The sequence below is a fragment of the Hyperoodon ampullatus genome (genome assembly GCF_949752795.1).
Source record: "Hyperoodon ampullatus genome assembly, chromosome: 18".
NCBI lineage: Eukaryota > Metazoa > Chordata > Mammalia > Artiodactyla > Ziphiidae > Hyperoodon > Hyperoodon ampullatus.
This window is the reverse complement of record NC_136931.1, coordinates 25,918,326-25,937,597: the sequence shown is the minus strand read 5'-3', so window position 1 is coordinate 25,937,597 and position 19,272 is coordinate 25,918,326. Positions and strand designations below refer to the sequence as shown.

At 38.0% G+C, this 19,272-nt stretch overlaps 1 long non-coding RNA gene across 1 annotated transcript in view; it reads left to right on the top strand.

The window, feature by feature from the left end:
- The window catches only part of LOC307066431, a 420,904-nt gene that overhangs the window by 7,321 nt on the left and 394,311 nt on the right, over positions 1–19,272 (top strand). The window contains exon 2 of the long non-coding RNA XR_013811376.1: positions 19,039–19,197. This is a non-coding gene — a long non-coding RNA (uncharacterized lncRNA). The remainder of the gene's footprint in view (positions 1–19,038; positions 19,198–19,272) is intronic.

The window sequence follows — 19,272 nt, the reverse complement described above, 5'->3', positions numbered from 1 at the left end:
CCCAGACTTCAGACTATACTACAAAGCTACAGTAATCAAGACAGTATGGTATTGGCTCAAAAACAGAAATATAGATCAATGGAACAGGATAGAAAGCCCAGAGATAAACCCACACACATATGGTCACCTTATCTTTGATAAAGTAGGCTAGAATATACAGTGGAGAAAAGTCAGCCTCTTCAGTAATTGGTGCTGGGAAACTGCACAGCTACATGTAAAAGAATGAAATTACAGCGCTCCCTAACACCATACACAAAAATAAACTCAAAATAGATTAAAGACCTGAGTGTAAGGCCAGAAACTATAAAACTCTTAGAGGAAAACATAGGCAGAACACTCTATGACATAAATTACAGCAGGATCCTTTTTGGCCCACCTCTTGGAGAAATGGGAATAAAAATAAATGGGCCCTAATGAAACTTAAAAGCTTTTGCACAGCAAAGGAAACCATAAACAAGATGAAAAGACAACCCTCAGAATGGGAGAAAATATTTGCAAATGAAGCAACTGACAAAGGATTAATCTGCAAAATATACAAGCAGCTCATGTAGCTCAATATCAAAAAAACAAACAACACAGTCCAAAAATGGGCAGAAGACCTTAATAGACATTTTTCCAAAGAAGATATATAGATTGCCAACAAGCCCATGAAGGTATGCTCAACATCACTAATCAGTAGAGAAATGCAAATCAAAACTACAGTGAGTTACCACCTCACACCAGTACAAATGGCCATCGTCGAAAAATCTACAAACAATAAATTCTAGAGAGGGTGTGGAGAAAAGGGAACCCTCTTGCACTGTTGGTGGGAATGTAAATTGATACAGCCACTATGCAGAACAGTATGGAGGTTCCTTAAAAAACTAAAAGTAGAACTACCATGTGACCCACCCATCCCACTACTGGGCATATACCCTGAGAAAACCATAATTCAAAAAGAGTTATGCACCACAATGTTCACTGCAGCTGTATTTACAATAGCCAGGACATGGAAGCAACCTAAGTGTCCATCAACAGATGAATGGATAAAGAAGATGTGGCTCATATACACAGTGGAATATTACTCAGCCATAGAAAGAAATGAAATTGAGTTATTTGTAGTGAGGTGGATGGACCTAGAGTCTGTCATACAGAGTGAAGTAAGTCAGAAAGAGAAAAAGAAATACCGTATGCTAACACATATAACACATCTAAAAAAAAAATGTTCTGAAGAACCTAGGGGCAGGACAGGAACAAAGATGCAGATGTAGAGAATGGACTTGAGGACATGGGGAGAGGGTAGGGTAAGCTGGGATGAAGTGAGAGAGTGGCATGGACATATATACACTACCAAATGTAAAACAGATAGCTAGTGGGAAGCAGCCGCATAGCACAGGGAGATCAGCTCGGTGCTTTGTGACCACCTAACAGGATGGAATACAGTGGATGGGAGGGAGACGCAGGAGAGAGGAGATATGGGGTATATGTGTATGTATAGTTGATTCACTTTGTTGTAAAGCAGAAACTAACACACTATTGTAAAGCAATTATACTCCAATAAAAAAATTTAAAAAAATTGTTAAAAAGGTAAAAAAAGAAAAATTCTTTCATGTGGAGGCTTGGAGAAACTTTTAGTTAGTGAAACCATTCTTACACCTCTAAATCCCCATTATTCCAGAGTCATGCTCATACAGATTCACAGTGAAATCATGAACAATATTTTCCATACCAGGCATTCCCCATTTTAAGTGAAGTTAACATATATTTTCTTCACAGAATTTGCATCCTATGGGTACTCTTAAAACACTAACTGAGGGAATAACATTGTCATGATTAATTAGGCACATCTCAGTTTTTATATAAAAGTCAATGGAAAGAATCAGGGACTTTATTAATACCATCTCTAGCACCCCTTGGTGATAGATACAGCTCTCAAAATAATTGCATATTGTACTTACAAACCTCTCCTGTAAATTTTCCTATCTATAAATAAAACTTAGCATGCGCCTAGAAAGGACAAGGTAATAAGTCCTTTCACAGATGAAAGAAGACATGTGTCGATTTAAATCATGCAGTGTAGATGGCAAATATAGACAGGCATAATCTGTAATGTAAGTCAGTTTACAGTATTTCTTCTGTTTACCCTTTAACAAATAATATACCATCTAGAGTATTTGAAATATCATCTTCTAAATAAAAATATCATTTTGTTCTGTGCTCTACTGGTTGGTTATAAATTGCCCACTCATAGTCACATGTTAACTTCAGAATCTCTTTACTGTGTAGTATTTTCTACTACTTCCAATGAAGGCAGAGCATGTTTTCAGAGGTCTCCTCACACCATTATACAGCCAGAAACCTAAATTATGCTTAAATCATCTGTCTATGCAAGAGGGAGAAATGCCCAATGTAGTCTTTAAAATGTATGCTTATATAAACCTCCTGAAAATACAGATTTTTGTCTTTATCATTTTGACATCAACCTAACACTAAATGCAGTGCATATAAATATAGGAAGTCCAATTATTTGAGTTTACTTTTGAGAAGAAAAATTACCTCTTCAAAGACTAAAGAAAAGAAATGAATCTTTTCTGTGTCTAGGAACTGTAGACGTATACATATAAATAGTGCCATGAAATACTTCATCAGAAATGCCGACGATCTGTCAATAGAAAAATTGTTGAACGAAAAGAATCTTGACATTTAACGTTTGCTCTCTGTACCTCATAAGTGTTATATTTTAATAAACCATAGTTTTAAAACTCTTGTAGGCATATTTATTTTCCAAAGATGTTGAGCCAGACATATTTGTAAGCTAAATAAGGAAATGAGAAAAAAATAAGGTGATTTGGTACTGCTCATGCACATATTTTCAAATAGGCAATAATCACTGAAATGATGGAATTAAATGCCTCAATTGAAAAGAGTGTCTTATACTTGATTTGCTAAAACAATAAGAATAATCATTCTTCAAGTACGTTAAAAAGGTCACTAGTCTCTGTAAAGCAGTGTTGCTGCAGTTTCCTTTCAGTTGTTCTACCTTTCCTTGTTAATGCATATCATATACAATTGGGGTTGCAGGTTAAGCCATCAGTGGATTGTTTTCTTACCTGCTACCTTTTAAATGTCCTCAATCAATCTCCTGTTTCTTGGAGACCACAAATTTTTTTTTTTTTTTTGCAATAATAGGCTCCTTTGGACTTTGAAGTGGAAATCCTGTCAGAGGCAGCTTGAAAATATAGCAATGGTAGCACTCCCATACCCGGCACAGGTCAGAGTTCTGCTCTATGGAAAGAGTAGTCCAAACCCAGATGCAAAAAGAAGTGCTAACCCTTTTAACAATGCACAAATTACCTTTCTTCCCTGGTTCCCGCCTCCTCTCTCAGAACTGAGTCTATCAACTCCTACTTGTGTGCATGGAGTACTGTGCACCAGGGACCCACACATCACAGGAATTGTCTTAGTAAATATAGTTTATTTGCGATGGTGGTGGGAAGACTCTTTCAGAGGCTATGTATTCATGTGCTAACAGTTCTGGATCAACCTGTTTTAGATTATCTATGTCTTATTTGCTACTCTACTTGTGTTCTAAATACATATACATATGAAACTTGACACATGGTATTTTTTGGTTTGCTTTGGGAACATTAATGAATTTCTCAGGGTAACCATAGATTTGGAAAGGACTAAGAGTCCAAGTCATGGTCTGTTGTTATCTGGGCTTATCTACTGGAGAAAGCAAAGTGTGTGAAATGAGGACACCTACACACAATACCCCAGCCCTTAGAGTTCTTCATAAGCATTTAGTTCAAATTTGGTTGAAAAGTTTAAGATAGTGATCATTTAATTAAGAAAAGTCCAAGTAGGGTCTTTGGGGTAATTACTGGTAAAAGACACTGCTTTAAAAGCATAGTCAGTGGTTTTCACTGGTAATGAAATGGCCTAATATAACCACCTGAGGAGAAAATAGTGAGAATGTCTTTCTGGTAATGTAGTCAATAAAATTAGAGGTCTGATTAATATCTCAGGCAATAATATTCACTAATAGGCATGAGCATAATGCCAGACAGATAGGATAGTCAAAATCTCCCCATATCTTTAAGCAAACTTTGAGACAGTTTTTTCACAGCAGCGAACGCACAGGCTCTGGAATCAAGCTGTCTGGATTTTTATTCCAATATAAGATACTTCACCTCTTTGCTTTCACTTTCTTCTTTTATATAATGGGCATTATAATTTACAAACATGAAATGGTCAACGTGAGGATTCATATTGTAATCCCATATAATTTTATATGTAACATATTGCCAGGACATAGGCAAGTGCTCAGTAAATTCTACATAATAATGATAATAACCATGACCACAACAATTATAATGTCTATTATCTGAATTCAACATGCAGGCATCTAGGTTGAAAAGAAAACAAAGAGAAAAAAGAAAAAATGGCTGTGTCCTTCCTAAGTGTAAGAGTCATTATAACGACAATAAAAATGGAAGGACATTTATGTGACAATTGGAATCTAATCTAATAATGTTTGAAATCATGACTATCTGGGATTTATCATCGTGGACTCTTTATCCTACCTGCTTAAAAAATGTTTTGCTTGTTTGTTTGATCTTTTCATTTGCATACAATTTGAAAATAAATATGCCTGGACTAGTTAAAATTACTTGAAGACTTTCCCTTCTGTCCAAGATGGAATAACAGGGATCAGATTTATCCTCCCTCCTAAAATGAAGAAAAACATTGATCTTTGAGAGTAGGAACAAAGAATGTGAGCCCCACCACTGCCACAATTTACTGTCCTTAGAGAGTTTCCAAGCTGAAAAAACAAAAACAAAGATCTAAATAAATGAAGAGAAATGCCATGTTTATGGATTAGAAGACAACACAGTAAAGATGTCAGTTCCTTCAAGTCAATGTATATGTTTAATACAATTCCTATAAAAATATTAGGAATATTTTTGGTACATATTGACATGATTTTTCTAAAATTTATATTGGAAAAAATTAGCTAGAATATCAAAAATAATTTTGAAATAGGAAAATAGTGTGAAGAATCAGTCTACCTGATTTCAAGACCTATTATAAAGGTAAAGTAATCAAATGTGTGCTATTGGCACACAGTTATACACATAGCTCGGTGGAACAGAGTAGTGAACCCAGAAATAGACTTACACAAATATGTCCAGCTGATTTTTTATAAAGGTGCAAGAGCAATGCAATGAAGGAAAACTAGCCTTTCAATAAATGGATTTGGAGCAATTGGACATCCATGGGAGGAGAGGTGAGAACTTTGATCTAAGTCTCATATCTTATACAAAAATTAATTGAAATGGATATGAACTTAACATAAATCATAAAATGATAAAACTTTGAGAAAAAAATTTTTTTAATTTGGGATATAGAATCTGGCAAAGTGTTCTAGACTTGATACCAAATGGACAGTCCGTTAAAGGAAAAAATGATAATTTGGACTTATCAAAATTAAAAACTTTTGTTCTGCAAAAGATCATGTTTAAGAGGATGATAAAACAAGTTACAGAATGCAATAAAATATTTGTAAACCACATATCCAACAAACGACTAGTGTCTAGCATATGTAAAGAAGTCTCAAAACACAATGTTAGGGGCCTCCCTGGTGGCGCAGTGGTTGAGAGTCCGCCTGCCGATGCAGGGGATACGGGTTCGTGCCCCGGTCTGGGAGGATCCCATATGCCGCGGAGCGGCTGGGCCCGTGAGCCATGGCTGCTGAGCCTGCGCATCCGGAGCCTGTGCTCCGCAACGGGAGAGGCCACAACAGTGAGAGGCCCGCGTACCACAAAAAAAAAAAAAAAAAAAAAACACAATGTTAATAAACAATCCAATTAGAAAATGGGCAAAACTCAGAAAAGAAATTTTACCATAGAGGATACACAGATGACAAGAATGCTCATAACAAAGAATAAAAAAATGTTGAACAGCATTGCCATTAGAGAAATGCAAATTAAAACCAGAGTGAGATATCACTCTGGCTGAAATAAAAAGTAGTGACAACACTAAATACTGGCAAGGATGTGGGGAAATGGAATCACTCATATTTCTGGTGGGATTATGAAATTATATAGCTATTCTGAATAAAAAATGACAACTTTTTTATAAAACTAAACATATATTTGCCATATAACCCAGGAATGGCACTCTTGGTCATTTATGTCCAAACATAAACATGTAACAAATGTGTATAGCAGCTTTATTCTTTTTTTTTTTTTTTTGCGGTACGTGGGCCTCTCACTGCCGTGGCCTCTCCCGTTGCAGAGCACAGGCTCCGGATGCGCAGGCTCAGCAGCCATGGCTCACAGGCCCAGCCGCTCCACGGCATGTGGGATCTTCCCGGACCGGGGCACGAACCCGTGTCCCCTGCATCGGCAGGTGGACTCCCAACCACTGCACCACCAGGGAAACCCAGCAGCTTTATTCTTGAAGTCCTAAACTGAAAACAAGCCAGCTACCCCTCAGCAGTTTATAAACAAATGGTGGTACAGTCATGCCATGGAATACAACCAAAGCAATAAAAATGACAAACAATTGATACATACAGCAACCTGAATGAATCTCCAGAGGATAATGCTGAGTGGAAAAAAAAGCCAATTTCGAAAGGATGCACATGGCATAATTTTATTTATATAATATGTTGAAATGACAAAACTATAGAAATGGAGACCAGATTAGGATCTGATAGTGGTAAAGGAGATCATGGGCACAGGACGGAAATATATGCAGGTATAAAAGGGCAATCCGAAGATCCTTCTTTTGTAAGATGTTACCATTAGGGAAAATTGGGCAAAAGTAGCTCAGAATTTCTATTATTTCTTATACTTACATGTGAATCTAAAATTATTTCAAAATAAAGTTTAATTGAAAAATAAATAGCAATATGAATATTTTACAAATCAATACACAAATTTCAAAGTTTATTGAAATATTCTCTAACATAGAAAAATAAATAAATAGTAAGAGATACTGTACTTAGTGAATGTATTTCATTCAAAATTTATTAATTGATCCTATACTGACAATGAATAAATCTCATCAGTTTAAAAATGCCAAAAATGTTGTAAATTTTATAAGAAATATGAAGATAAATGTATACTCCAAACATTCAAAAGTTAGAATTACATAGAATAAAAAGTGAACATTTTCTCTCTTTCATTCCCATTATCCCGAACTCCCCTCCTTACATATAACTAACTACTTAAAGGAAAGGTTTAGTATATATATTTGGGGGGGAGGGATTAGGGAAGATTTTGCCATGGCATTTCTATATTTAGCTCTTTTCTCTATGATTTGTTTCTATTCAACATATATATTAAAGGTCTTTTTATTCATCTTATATAAAGCTACTGTACTGTGTATACAATTCCATAGTATGAATATATACCAGAACAAGGGTCCCCACCCCCCGGGCCTGTTAAGAACCGGGCCGCACAGCAGGAGGTGAGTGGCGGGCGAGCGAGCGAAGCTTCATCTGCGCTCCCCGTTGCTCCCCTTACCGCCTGAACTGTCCCCGCCGCCACGCCGTCCGTGAAAAAATTGTCTTCCACAAAACTGGTCCCTCGTGCCAAAAATGTTGGGGACTGCTGTACTAGAATTTAATCATGACCCTACTTTAAGACATATGTGTGGTTTTCTCTTATTTAATAGTAATAAAATTCTAGAATAATTTGGCAATATCCATGCATGTATGGCAATCTGAGCACATGCATGAGATTCCAGAAAGAAATTTTTGGATCTAAACACATGCACTTTTTTTTTTTTTTTGACATTGTTATTTACTGTATAGCTCTCCCAAAATGTTTCCCAGCTATGCCAGCTCAGGTGTTTCTCTCAGCTTCATATTCATTCTTTTATAGGCTATCCTCCCTACGGATGGGGTTAAACATCTTCAAATACATTAGGCTGACTGGAAAACAGAAGGAGGGGGAAATCTGGAACTTGTGGACTTCTGTCCAGGAGTTGCAGGAACTTCTTAATATTTTCATGAAACGTTCCCCTCTCCTTTCTTTGTTCCTCCAGGGATTCCCACTTTCTCACTTTTGCTCTTCTGGTCTTTCCAGTGCCTTTGTAAGAAGTTGCTACTTTTGAAAATGTAGGTGAAATAAGTACTTTTTCATATATGCAAAAGCTGACAGTAGAGTTGCACTACAAGAAAAGTTTAAAACTTATTCTTTTAAAAAATCAAAATTGTTTGGATGAAAATATACCTAAACTCATGTAGAGAGAGAAGGGATAGTATTTAGAAAGTGCCTGAAATATGATAGTGGCTTCAAAGAGAGCTAAGCTTCCAAGAAGCCAATGGGGAGAAATTGGGAGTGAGAACAGATTAAGGTATGATTTAACATCAAGCTTGAGTCTTTTTCCGGAAAGAAAATAAGTGTTATATACTTTTCTCTCAAAATCAGTGTAGTGCCACATGGGGTAAGGGTTTGTATGCTAATTAGGAAACGCTGCTTTCTATCAAGGAGTGCAGCCCTCAGCCCAAGCATCTGTTGACCACCATCAGAAGAGGTGAGCTGAGTAAACACCTCTGCTACCATCAGAGTTGTTGTTGAAGGCTTTGGGGGTTATGTTAGGCATTTTATTAAGTATAAATCCTTTGTTTAATGTGGCTTTTACTTTAAGTATGGAGCTTTCTCTCTAGGATAACAGTTCCCAATTTCAGGGGTCAAATTAAACAAAGGCATGCTTATTTGCGGGGCATAAGGGCTGTGAAAGCCTTTTCTCTATGCGAAAACCACCAAGAGTATACCAACTTCAAGAGTGTCTGATTTCTTGAGGCTAATAGAGAAGCAAGACTTAAATTCTTCAGTTGAAAGCCAAGTTTCACTTTTATTTTACTGAACTAACCTGTCTGCATTATCCTCAGCCTTGTGGAAAGCAGAGCTGGGATTAGGAAGAAGGCTTTCTTAAAACAGCCCTATCTTAAAATGCAAAGATTATTTTCTCTGGGTTAAATCAAATGAGCATTTACGGCCCATCATGTATCTCCAAGTAGAGGCTGCCTCATTGGCTCTGCTTAGTTCTCTTTCCCTCTCACCTTTCTACTTGCCTTCTGAGTCTTGAAATGACATTAGAGCTCTTTATGTTTGGAGATCAAATTAACTATTTAGCCAGGTCATTACAGTGGAGAATATAATGCTCAGAAGTAAGCATTTCATTTACAAAAATGCATGTTATCTAATGCAATAAATGGTGATAGTGTGTCTTTAGGCCCTGGTTGTTCCAGTGTTTGGGGAAATAATAAAGACTTTTCATTTTCTCCCTTAGATCATAAGTGCTGTGTTATTAGTGCTGTCTCAGCGTTAAACCAGGTTGCAAGCTGCTTATTCTTCAAAATGAAGCTTTGTTTTTTAGTTTAATTGCTTTTTCAGGAGCATTATTAACTTCCAGAAGTGGAGTAAAAATTAAAGTAGCTGAAGCTGTGGTTGTATATTTGAAGCTAAAAAACACTTTTGAAAACCAATGCAACAATTCTGTACCAGTTATCAAGAATAATATTAGGGAATATATGTATACACATACACACACGTATATGGTAATAATTATAGAAAGTAAGATCTTTTAAATACCAGGTGTGAGAACCATCTATATTTTTCTGTTAGGTGTTTTAACATGCTGAATAAAGAATTATACTCTTATCCTGAGAGACCAGATAATGCCCAAACTCCCTGAACTTGTCAAAAATAAATCTCCATCAAACTTTATCTAGATTCAGCTTTCTGAATAGCTCTCAAATGCATCATCTTCTCATTTTCACAGACATCCAGCCTATGTCAAAACTGGGCCATTTGCCGCCATGCTCACCCCCGCCCCCGAAACAGGTCTCCCCACCTTCCAATGCAATGCCAATTGCAGTATAATCAGAGCTATGTTGGTCCTATGCTATTCCCCCAGCAGGTTCATCCATCTGTATAAATTCTTGTCATTAATAAACAAAAATGCCAGTGTCCCGAATTTCACAGGCTGATTTCACTATCTTTTTGCTGCTCCTGTTTCTAGTGGAAGGTTCAGCTACTCTCTGATATGTCTCCTCTGTCCATTTAAAGTAACCTAGTCACTATATGTCTCAAATGTATTAAGTACTACTGTGGGGCAAGTTTGGAAGATTGGATTTAGGAGGTCATGGGATGGGGCATATGGATAGGCCTAAAGGACATGATGCAAAGTGCAGGGATCTTATATCACATGGTAATGCCTACCAGAGAGGATCTACTACACACACAAAAAAGATAATAAATAAAGAGAATAGGAGAACTCAGATAGTTGATGTTAGCAAGACTCTGTCCTTGGCTGCCCTTGCTTGTGCAATGGGCTTATGAATGGAGTAGTCATAGTGGCAAAGAACTACCCTTGGCCAGCAAATGCCTGAGATAGGCCTCACAGCATGGGTTTCCTCTTATCAAATCTGACTTATCTCCTGCTACTTCAAAGTATTCAACCTGTCAGCAAAAGAGACCCACACTGTGCCTTCCTTCAAGGAGAACAGCCAGGCACTTGGGGGAAAGTTGATGACATTGGACATCTTCTGTCCTGGGAAGAGCAATGACATCCTGACAGGTATTGACACATTCTTCATATGTGTGCCCCTCTCCTGCCCTCAATGCCTAAGCACTATTTGAGGACTTAAGAATTTCTGACCTGCTGACATGAGATAATGTATAACTTCGCTTCGGACCAAGGAACCCAATTTAAGTCTGAAGAGGAACATCCCTGGGCACACAACTTTGAGATCCATTGTTACCACTGCAAACCACGCCATATAGGACTTGCTGCCCTGGAGAAGTGAGTAATGGAATTGCCTCTTAAAGATGCAGTTGAACCATCAGCCTGGTGTTGTCACTCACTGACTATACTGCATCTTTCAGGATACAGTATATACCTTGTATTGAGAGAGATAATATGATAGGTAGAAAAACTGGTGTGAGAGACAAGATTTGAGAGTATGTGTGGCCATTCTTACCATCACTTCCACTGATCACTTGAGGTATCAGGGCTTCCTGCTCCTTCCCCAAATGTGGGCTCCATGGGTCTTGGATGTTCATGTTCCCCGAGGGAGACTGTTCCTACCAAAACACATAGAGTCCCACTCAGTTCAATGCCATATTCACCACCTGGTCACTGTGGTACAGAAGGCCAACAAAAAAAGGAATTACAATACTTTTAAGTAATTATGCTGTCAGGGAGGGATATGTTTGCACTCAGGTGATACACTAATGAATCTCTTGATGTTCTTAACCCAAATTTACTTTAAATGGGCAAGCATAGCAACTGTAGCCTGATAAGGGCATAGTAACCTGGATCTCAGGCCTCTCAGGGATGAGAGTCTGGTATTCCACCTTGAAAGCCATCTAGACCAGTAGAAGTGCTAACCAAGAAGGAGGAAGAGAAAGTAGAGAGGTCATAGGAAAAGGGGATGATGTATCAGTTTATAGCTTTGGGACCACTGCAGGAACAGAGGAGTATTTCCACCATCAGTCTTTTGTACATTTCTTCCCAAACTGTGAACAACCAGAACCATGCCTGGATGAAATACACTTAATGGAGAAGCAACGGGATCTAGTAGTGCAAGGATGCTCTCATAGAGACTCTTTGTGCCTGTCTAGGATCAATATGGGCGAGTGTACCCTTGCCCCAACTGCTGTGTGTGGTCACTGTTCATTGTTGACATCTCACAACTGCACCTTTTTTTTTTTTAATAAATAAATTTATTTATTTATTTTTGTCTGCATTGGGTCTTCGTTGCTGCGTGCGGGCTCTCTCTAGTTGTGGCGAGTGGGGGCCGCTCTTCATTGCGGTGTGCAGGCTTCTCACTGTGGTAGTTTCTCTTGTTGCAGAGCACGAGCTCTAGGCATGCAGGCTTCAGTAGTTGTGGTGTGTCAGCTCGGTAGTTGTGGCTCGCAGGCTCTAGAGCACAGGCTCAGTAGTTGTGGCACATGGGCTTAGTTGCTCAGTGGCATGTGGGATCTTCCTGGAACAGGGCTCGAACCCATGTCCCCCTGCATTGGCAGGTGAATTCTTAACCACTGTGCCACCAGGGAAGCCCCCTGCACCTTCTTTCAAGAATTCCTCTTGGGAAATCACTAGGAAGTGCCTGAGAGTCTGTGTCCTTTCCTGGAGTAGCTTGCATCCAATAATTGAGTGATACTGAACAAAACTCCAGGTAATTCAAAACTATGGAACCATTTAAACTTAAGAGCTTGCCATGGAATCAGGCTGACACTAGACTCCAGATGATCCTACATATTTCCTTTAGCTTCTTCTCCTGCTCTACACTGCTTTTCTCACTTCTTACAGACTTCTCCATAGAATAATCACTCAATAAATGATTTTCATAAGAATTCCTGCCTTAGGCTCTACTTTCAAGGAAATTGGTCTAAGACACCTCATCTTTACAATACTGAGTATTTTTTTTTTTTTTTTTTGCGGTACGCGGGCCTCTCCCGTTGCGGAGCACAGGCTCCGGATGCGCAGGCTCAGCGGCCATGGCTCACGGACCCAGCCGCTCCGCGGCATATGGGATCCTCCCGGACCAGGGCACGAACCCGCATCCCCTGCATCGGCAGGCGGACTCTCAACCACTGCGCCACCAGGGAGGCCCAATACTGAGTATTTTAACTCATAATCATACTTTGTTGCTTACTTAAGTCACCTCACTAAATTTTCCTTGCTCCTTAGTAGTCTACATTTTGAGTACTTAATATCGAAGCCCAATCTTACATGGCCCCTGAAGGGAATTCTGGCTGTCATTGGCTCTCAACCCACAAGGTATAGATTCTAGTCCCCAGAGGAACAAGCTGACCAGGCCACCAGTGAAGAAATGAGTCTCCATGGCATTTCCCACAGCAATCTGCCTTAGTGAAGATGCAGTGCACAACCCCATTTCACAAATGTTTGACTACAAGTACAGCAGCCACAGTCGGAGTGGGATGGATATAATCAGATCCTGTGGCTCAGAAGGATCATTCTGGGATTCCCCTCCTTTTATATTGGATGCTCCCCCTTTATATTCAATTTTTCTTCAATCAGATGAATAAAATTAGTTTTCTAAATATCATTTTATTTTCCTTGGTGGTAGAGTGAGGTTACCTCCATGGTGCACCAGGAAATTGTGCATGGATCCAAGGTACTGCCTAGGTTTTTATCCAGATATCGTTTAGTAACTCTAAAAGTGGTTGAAATACAGCAAGTAGTTCTGGAACAACTAGACAACTACATGCAAAGAAATGAATCTAGACACAGACTTTTCCTCCTTCGCAAAAATTAGCTCAAAATGGATCATAAACCTAAATGTAAAATCTAAAACTATAAAACTCCTGGAAGAAAACATAGGAGAAAACCTAGATGATCTTGGGTATGGTGAAGACCAAAGGCATGATTCGTGAAAGAAATACTTGACAAGCTGGACTTCATTAACATTTAAAACTTCTGCTCTGAAAAATACACTATCAAGAGAATAAGAAGGCAGGCTACAGATCAGGAGAACTTATTTGCAAAAGACATATCTGATCAAAGATTTTTATCCAAAGAACTCTTAAAGCTCAACAATAAGAAAGCAAGTAACTCGATTTAAAAATGGGCAAAAGATCTGAATGGACACTTCACCAAAGAAGATTTACAGCTGACAAATAAGCAAATGAAAAGATGTTCCACATCATATGTCATTGGGGAAATGCACATTGAAACAATGAGATATCACTACACACCTATTAGAATGGCCAAAATCCAGACTACTGACAACACCAAATGCTGATGACGATGTGGAGAAACAGGAACTCATTTGCTTCTGGTAGGAATGCAAAATGGTACAGTCACTTTAGGAGACAATTTGGCAGCTTCTTACAAAACTAAACAAATTCTTAGTATATGATCCAGCAATCACACTCCTTGGTATTTACCCAAAGGATTTGAAAACTTATATCCACACAAAACCGGCACATGGAATAAAGTGGTTTTATAGCCACTTTATCATAATTGCCAAAAGTTGGATGTAAACAAGAGGTCTTTCAGTAGATGAATGGATAAATAAACTGTGGTACATCCAGACAAAGGAATGTTATATAGAGCTAAAAAGAAATAAGCTATCAAGCCAAGAAAAGACATGATGGAGACTTAAATGCATATTACTAAGCGAGAGAAGCCAATCTGAAAATGCGTTGTAGTGTATGACTCCAACTGTATGACATTCCGGAAAAGGCAAAATGATTGAGTCAGTAAAAAGATTAATGATTGTCATGGGTTAGGGGAGAGGAAGGGCTGAATAGGCAGAACACAGTGAGTTTTTAGGGCAGTGAAACTATTCTGTATGATACTGTAAATATGGATACATGTCATTATACATTTGTCAAAACCCATAGAATGTGCAATACCAGGAGTGAACCATAATATAAACTGTAGATCTTGAGTGATAATAACATATCAGCGTAGGTTCATCGATTGTAACAAATGTACCATTTGTGCACGGGATGCCGATAGTGGGAGAAGCCATATGTGTGGGGAGGGGATATATAGAAACTCTCTGTTTTCAGCTCAATTTTGCTGTGAAACTAAAAGTACTCTGAAAATTAAAGTCTATTTAAAAAATTGAATGAAACAGTTTCAAACGATGGCATTAAAAAGCCATACATTCCTTAAATATTTCTCCTTGTCTCTTTTCTATGAAAGAAAGCAAGAAGTAGGAGTCAATAAAAATCAAGATTTATATGTCAGTATAAAAATATCTTTACACTGCTATTTTAATTATAATCTTCCTTGACATAGTTATAAAACATCTCATGTATATTACATATTTATACAAACTCATTTTCAGTGCACACTTCATGGTAAAGGTGTTTTCACATACACTAGCTTTTTAAATATTTTCAACAAATTAATTGTGGTTTCCCAGTGTCACTTAGTTTTTAGATGATAAAGGTGAGGCTCAAACTCAGGTTAACTCAGGACCCATTTCTCATGAGGAACCATGTGAAATTCAGTTCAGATATAGAATCTGTCTCAGACTCTGGCAGATAATAGGTATGCAATAAAATTTCACTGTACTTGCTGAATACATTCAACTGTCTTTCTGTTTTGACTTTCTATATTTGAGCCACAGGTGGACATTTGCTGGTAGATGAACATAATTTGGACACCTAAACTATGTTAATACATACATATGCCTATTAGGTTGTTTAGCATTTACAAATTTCATAAATGCTAATTTTAATTAAATAATACTCTGAATGAAAATGAGTTCCCTTAGATAGCAAACGTTACAGTTCAGCTATTTTTGAATATTATATAGAAGCTTTATAAAGACTGCTTGCTAAAATGTCATATTATTTCCCAAATTGCTGGTCTGATGCCAACTAGTATGACTTGCTACCATGTGGTTCACAAGCCCAGGGAAAATGTCAGATTCTCTCTAAATTATGCAGTTTCAATTCTGTAACTGCCTCCTTTACCTTGATATCAATTTTCTATGCCATTATGTTGAAATCATTAGAAAATGAAACGTGTTACTTAGTTTTGAAGTCTTCACTGATTTTTAACTAAAGAAATTCCTTAATTAAAAATCTTCATTCTTTCATGCCTTCAAATGATATATTATGGGTTATTTGACACATACATTATATGGTGGAATACATGAAAAATACCTCTACCTTCACAATCTAATAGAATTATTCAGAGATTAATGTCATGAACATTTATTGAATTCCTACTATGTGTTAAAGCACAAGTGTAGCATTAGGTCTCTACTAGGTAATTGAGGAAGCTTGGGTTTATAGCCAAAGGAATATTTAAATGTCTGACTGTGGTTGTAGGAGACCACAAGGGATAGTGCAAAACCTTCACATTTATAGAAACTATGATATTTCTACCCCTGGGCCAAAAGGGATGTGGCAAAATCAGAGATCAGAAAGAGACAGTCATATCATATCTTGCGAGTCAAAATACGGTTTACACAGTTGCAATATTGGTATCACCTTGAAGCTAAATAGAAAGGAAAATTCTCAGGTCCAACCCTAAACCTAAGAATTAGAACTGCATTTTCATAAACTCCCAAGGTAATTTGTAGGCATGTTAATGTTTGAAAAATACTGGTGTATAGGATGCCCCTTTGGAAGTAGTAATCCCAGGTGACCTGGGACACAACCAACTCAAGGTGATCTCATAGGGAAAATACTGGGGAATAAATATCTGACCTCACTGTCCCACTAAAGTCCTTTGATCCCTGATGGGGGTCCTCACTGGCCAAATTTAATAGGAAACAAAGAGCAAGGAGAACTGTTGTTGTGATTTATGAGGATCAACTACCCAGGGCAGAGGATTGAAGGGGGTGAAGAAGCAAATGGACTTGGAGTGGGAGCTGGAAAAGGTCTGGCGCAACTAGGCTAAGCCCCACAGGTATAGAGATGGATGGTGTGGTCCCCTGACCTCACAGTTTTTGCAAAATCATTTTTTATATCACAGTCACTCTTTTTTTTTTTAATACATTTATTTATTTATTTATTTATTTATTGGCTGCGTTAGGTCTTCGTTGCTGCACGTGGGCTTTCTCTAGTTGCGGTGAGCGGGGGCGATTCTTCGTTGCGGTGCGCGGGTTTCTCATTGCGGTGGCTTCTCTTGTTTTGGAGCACGGGCTCTAGGTGTGCGGGCTTCAGTAGTTGTGGCATGTGGGCTCAGTAGTTGTGGCTCATGGGTTCTAGAGCACAGGATCAGTAGTTGTGGTGCAAGGGCTTAGTTGCTCCGCGGCATGTGGGATCTTCCCGGACCAGGGCTCGAACCTGTGTCCCCTGCATGGGCAGGCAGATTCTTAACTACTGCGCCACCAGGGAAGCCCTATTACAGTCAGTCTTAATATTGAAATTGTGAACAAAGTTGATACTATTCTAATGTAATGTCCAACAGACTATTCATCTTGAAGACATTTTACATAATCCTTTGGTTCTAAGTAAAGATACTAAAAAATGTTCTGTCAGAACTAGCTGACCTGGCTGGGATTCTCATATATATTTTTCTGTTCACCTTTACTATCAGAATCATAGCAAATTTTTCCCTTACCTTTCGGTAGTGAGTCCCTCCTTACTATGTGATTTCTGATGTCCTGGATTTCCTGCTTTGTCTGAAGCCTATTATGTTAGATTTAAAATCTTACATAATTTTATCAAACGAAATTGAAAGTCTGGTAATATGGTGGCATTTCCCACTGTTTGAGTTCAAGACTAATCAGTTTCTCAAAGACTGAATTTACTAAATGAGAGCTTTTGAAAGCACAAAATGCATCCCATAGTTATCTGTGCTAGTAAATTAGAGGTGGTGCTGCCCTGCTATGAAACCCTGGGGTCCCAGGCATACTGCTGCCCATAATAAAATGTGGCTTTTGTACAGACCATAAATGGTTTAGGCCAGAAGCTGAGGATGAGTGGGAATGAGATCCCAGTGAGGACTTATATAATAAGACCCTGAGCCCTCACAAGAATTGGAGCAGGTATCTGAACACCCTGTACTGCAGAAACGTAATGTTATAATAGGACATAAAAAATAACTACAATATTATTGTGTGAGATGTATGTCAGGCACTGTGAAAAAAGCTTTATGTACATTACCTCTTATACTACTTAAAACAATCCTATGTTATAGGGACTGTCACGCAGTCAAAGGAATCCTAGAAGGACACCAGCAGCGTCTATGAGGGACCATTCTCACTTGGCTATGTTCACTTGCTTCTCACATTATGCTTATTCCATCCAGGCACAGCTTCTTGCAAATCAATCAATCAATCCACGTTTGTAACAAAAAATAAATTTTTCTTCTACAAGATGTAATCAAGTTGAATTTTTATATATTTGATTTTAGTTTTTTGGGAACATTCTTCATATAGCATCTTGTTTGAACCATAGTCTCCAATGAATATAGCCATGAAGACTAGGATCTTTATCTTACACGGTCCTTGAGTGATTAAGAAGACCCTCCAGTCCTCAGCAAATTTTCCAGTAAAAAAAATGCATTATTTCCTTTTTCTTATATCATTGTTATTCAAAAATGATTAATAGAAAGTAATATAATGTGTTAGCCACATTTAAATTTTTAAGGGCAATTCAGTACTCTTTTTCTCAGGGAGATGTTCAGGTAGAAAAAGTTTCCCTAAGATCAGTTAAACTCGTTTATAAGGTGAATGTATAGAGAACTAGTTAACTGGTTAAAATATTCTATTTTACAGATAAAGCACAGAGATATTAAAGTGAGTTCAGTTTCCTCATTTGGTAAATGAAAAATTTAGCTTTACTTTTGTATTAGAATATTTTGAAGTAATATTTACTTTAGAGGTTTAACAGCGTACCTTCTGGAATTGTGATTATGGAATTATACTAATTCTTTCCTCCCTGTTCTTCTCCTTCCCATTCTTACAACTTTCTGGCAGACTGGTGGTGGTGGGATATGTATGAGAATGGTTACTGAGTTAGATGGTGAAAATCATTATGTTTGGATTTTAGAGAGTTGTCAGGGTTACCCTAAACACAATATCCATCATCACTGTTTCCTTGTTTTCTAATCCATTTGAATTATCAGAAAATTGAGGACTACAGAGTAAATGCATCATGTACAAGGAGTAAGGATAGGAAGTTCAGTTCACGAGTTGTTTATCCCAGAGACTTATTGTGGTTTTTTTTTTCATGAATAATAGACAAAGAACGAAGATCTAGACACAAGAGGGAAAAAACCCTATATTTCCCACTAAAAACATAATAATAAAAATAGGATAATGGTTAAGAGTCTGGGTTTAATGGCTTCTGATTGTAGCTTTGCCATTTCCTAGTGATAAAACCCTGGACGTTGCACTGAAATTGTCAATACTGCCATTGTTTATATTTGAGTCTCTTGAAAACATTTGATCTTCAGGTAGTTAGTGGGCACCTTCTTTGAAGCAAACAATAAGTATTAGTGGCGTGGCAGTGAGAAATCAAGTTCTCTGACTTATGGGAGCTACACATTTTAATGGAGGGAGATATTTTGATATTTTTAATTTTTATCTGTCAGGTGGTGATAAAGGCTACAATCAGGCTAGTCAAGAAAGACCTTTCTGATAAGGAGACACCTGAACACATCCCTCAGTGCCGGTCTGGTGGCTGACAGCCTCCTCCATCTCAGGCAGTGGACGCTCATTGAATACCATGGATGTAAAGGAACAGCAAGAAGGTAAGTTTTGCTGAAGTTCAGTACAAGCTTTCTGTATTTTTATTTGCTTAATCTGGCAACCTTACTTGGAGGCTT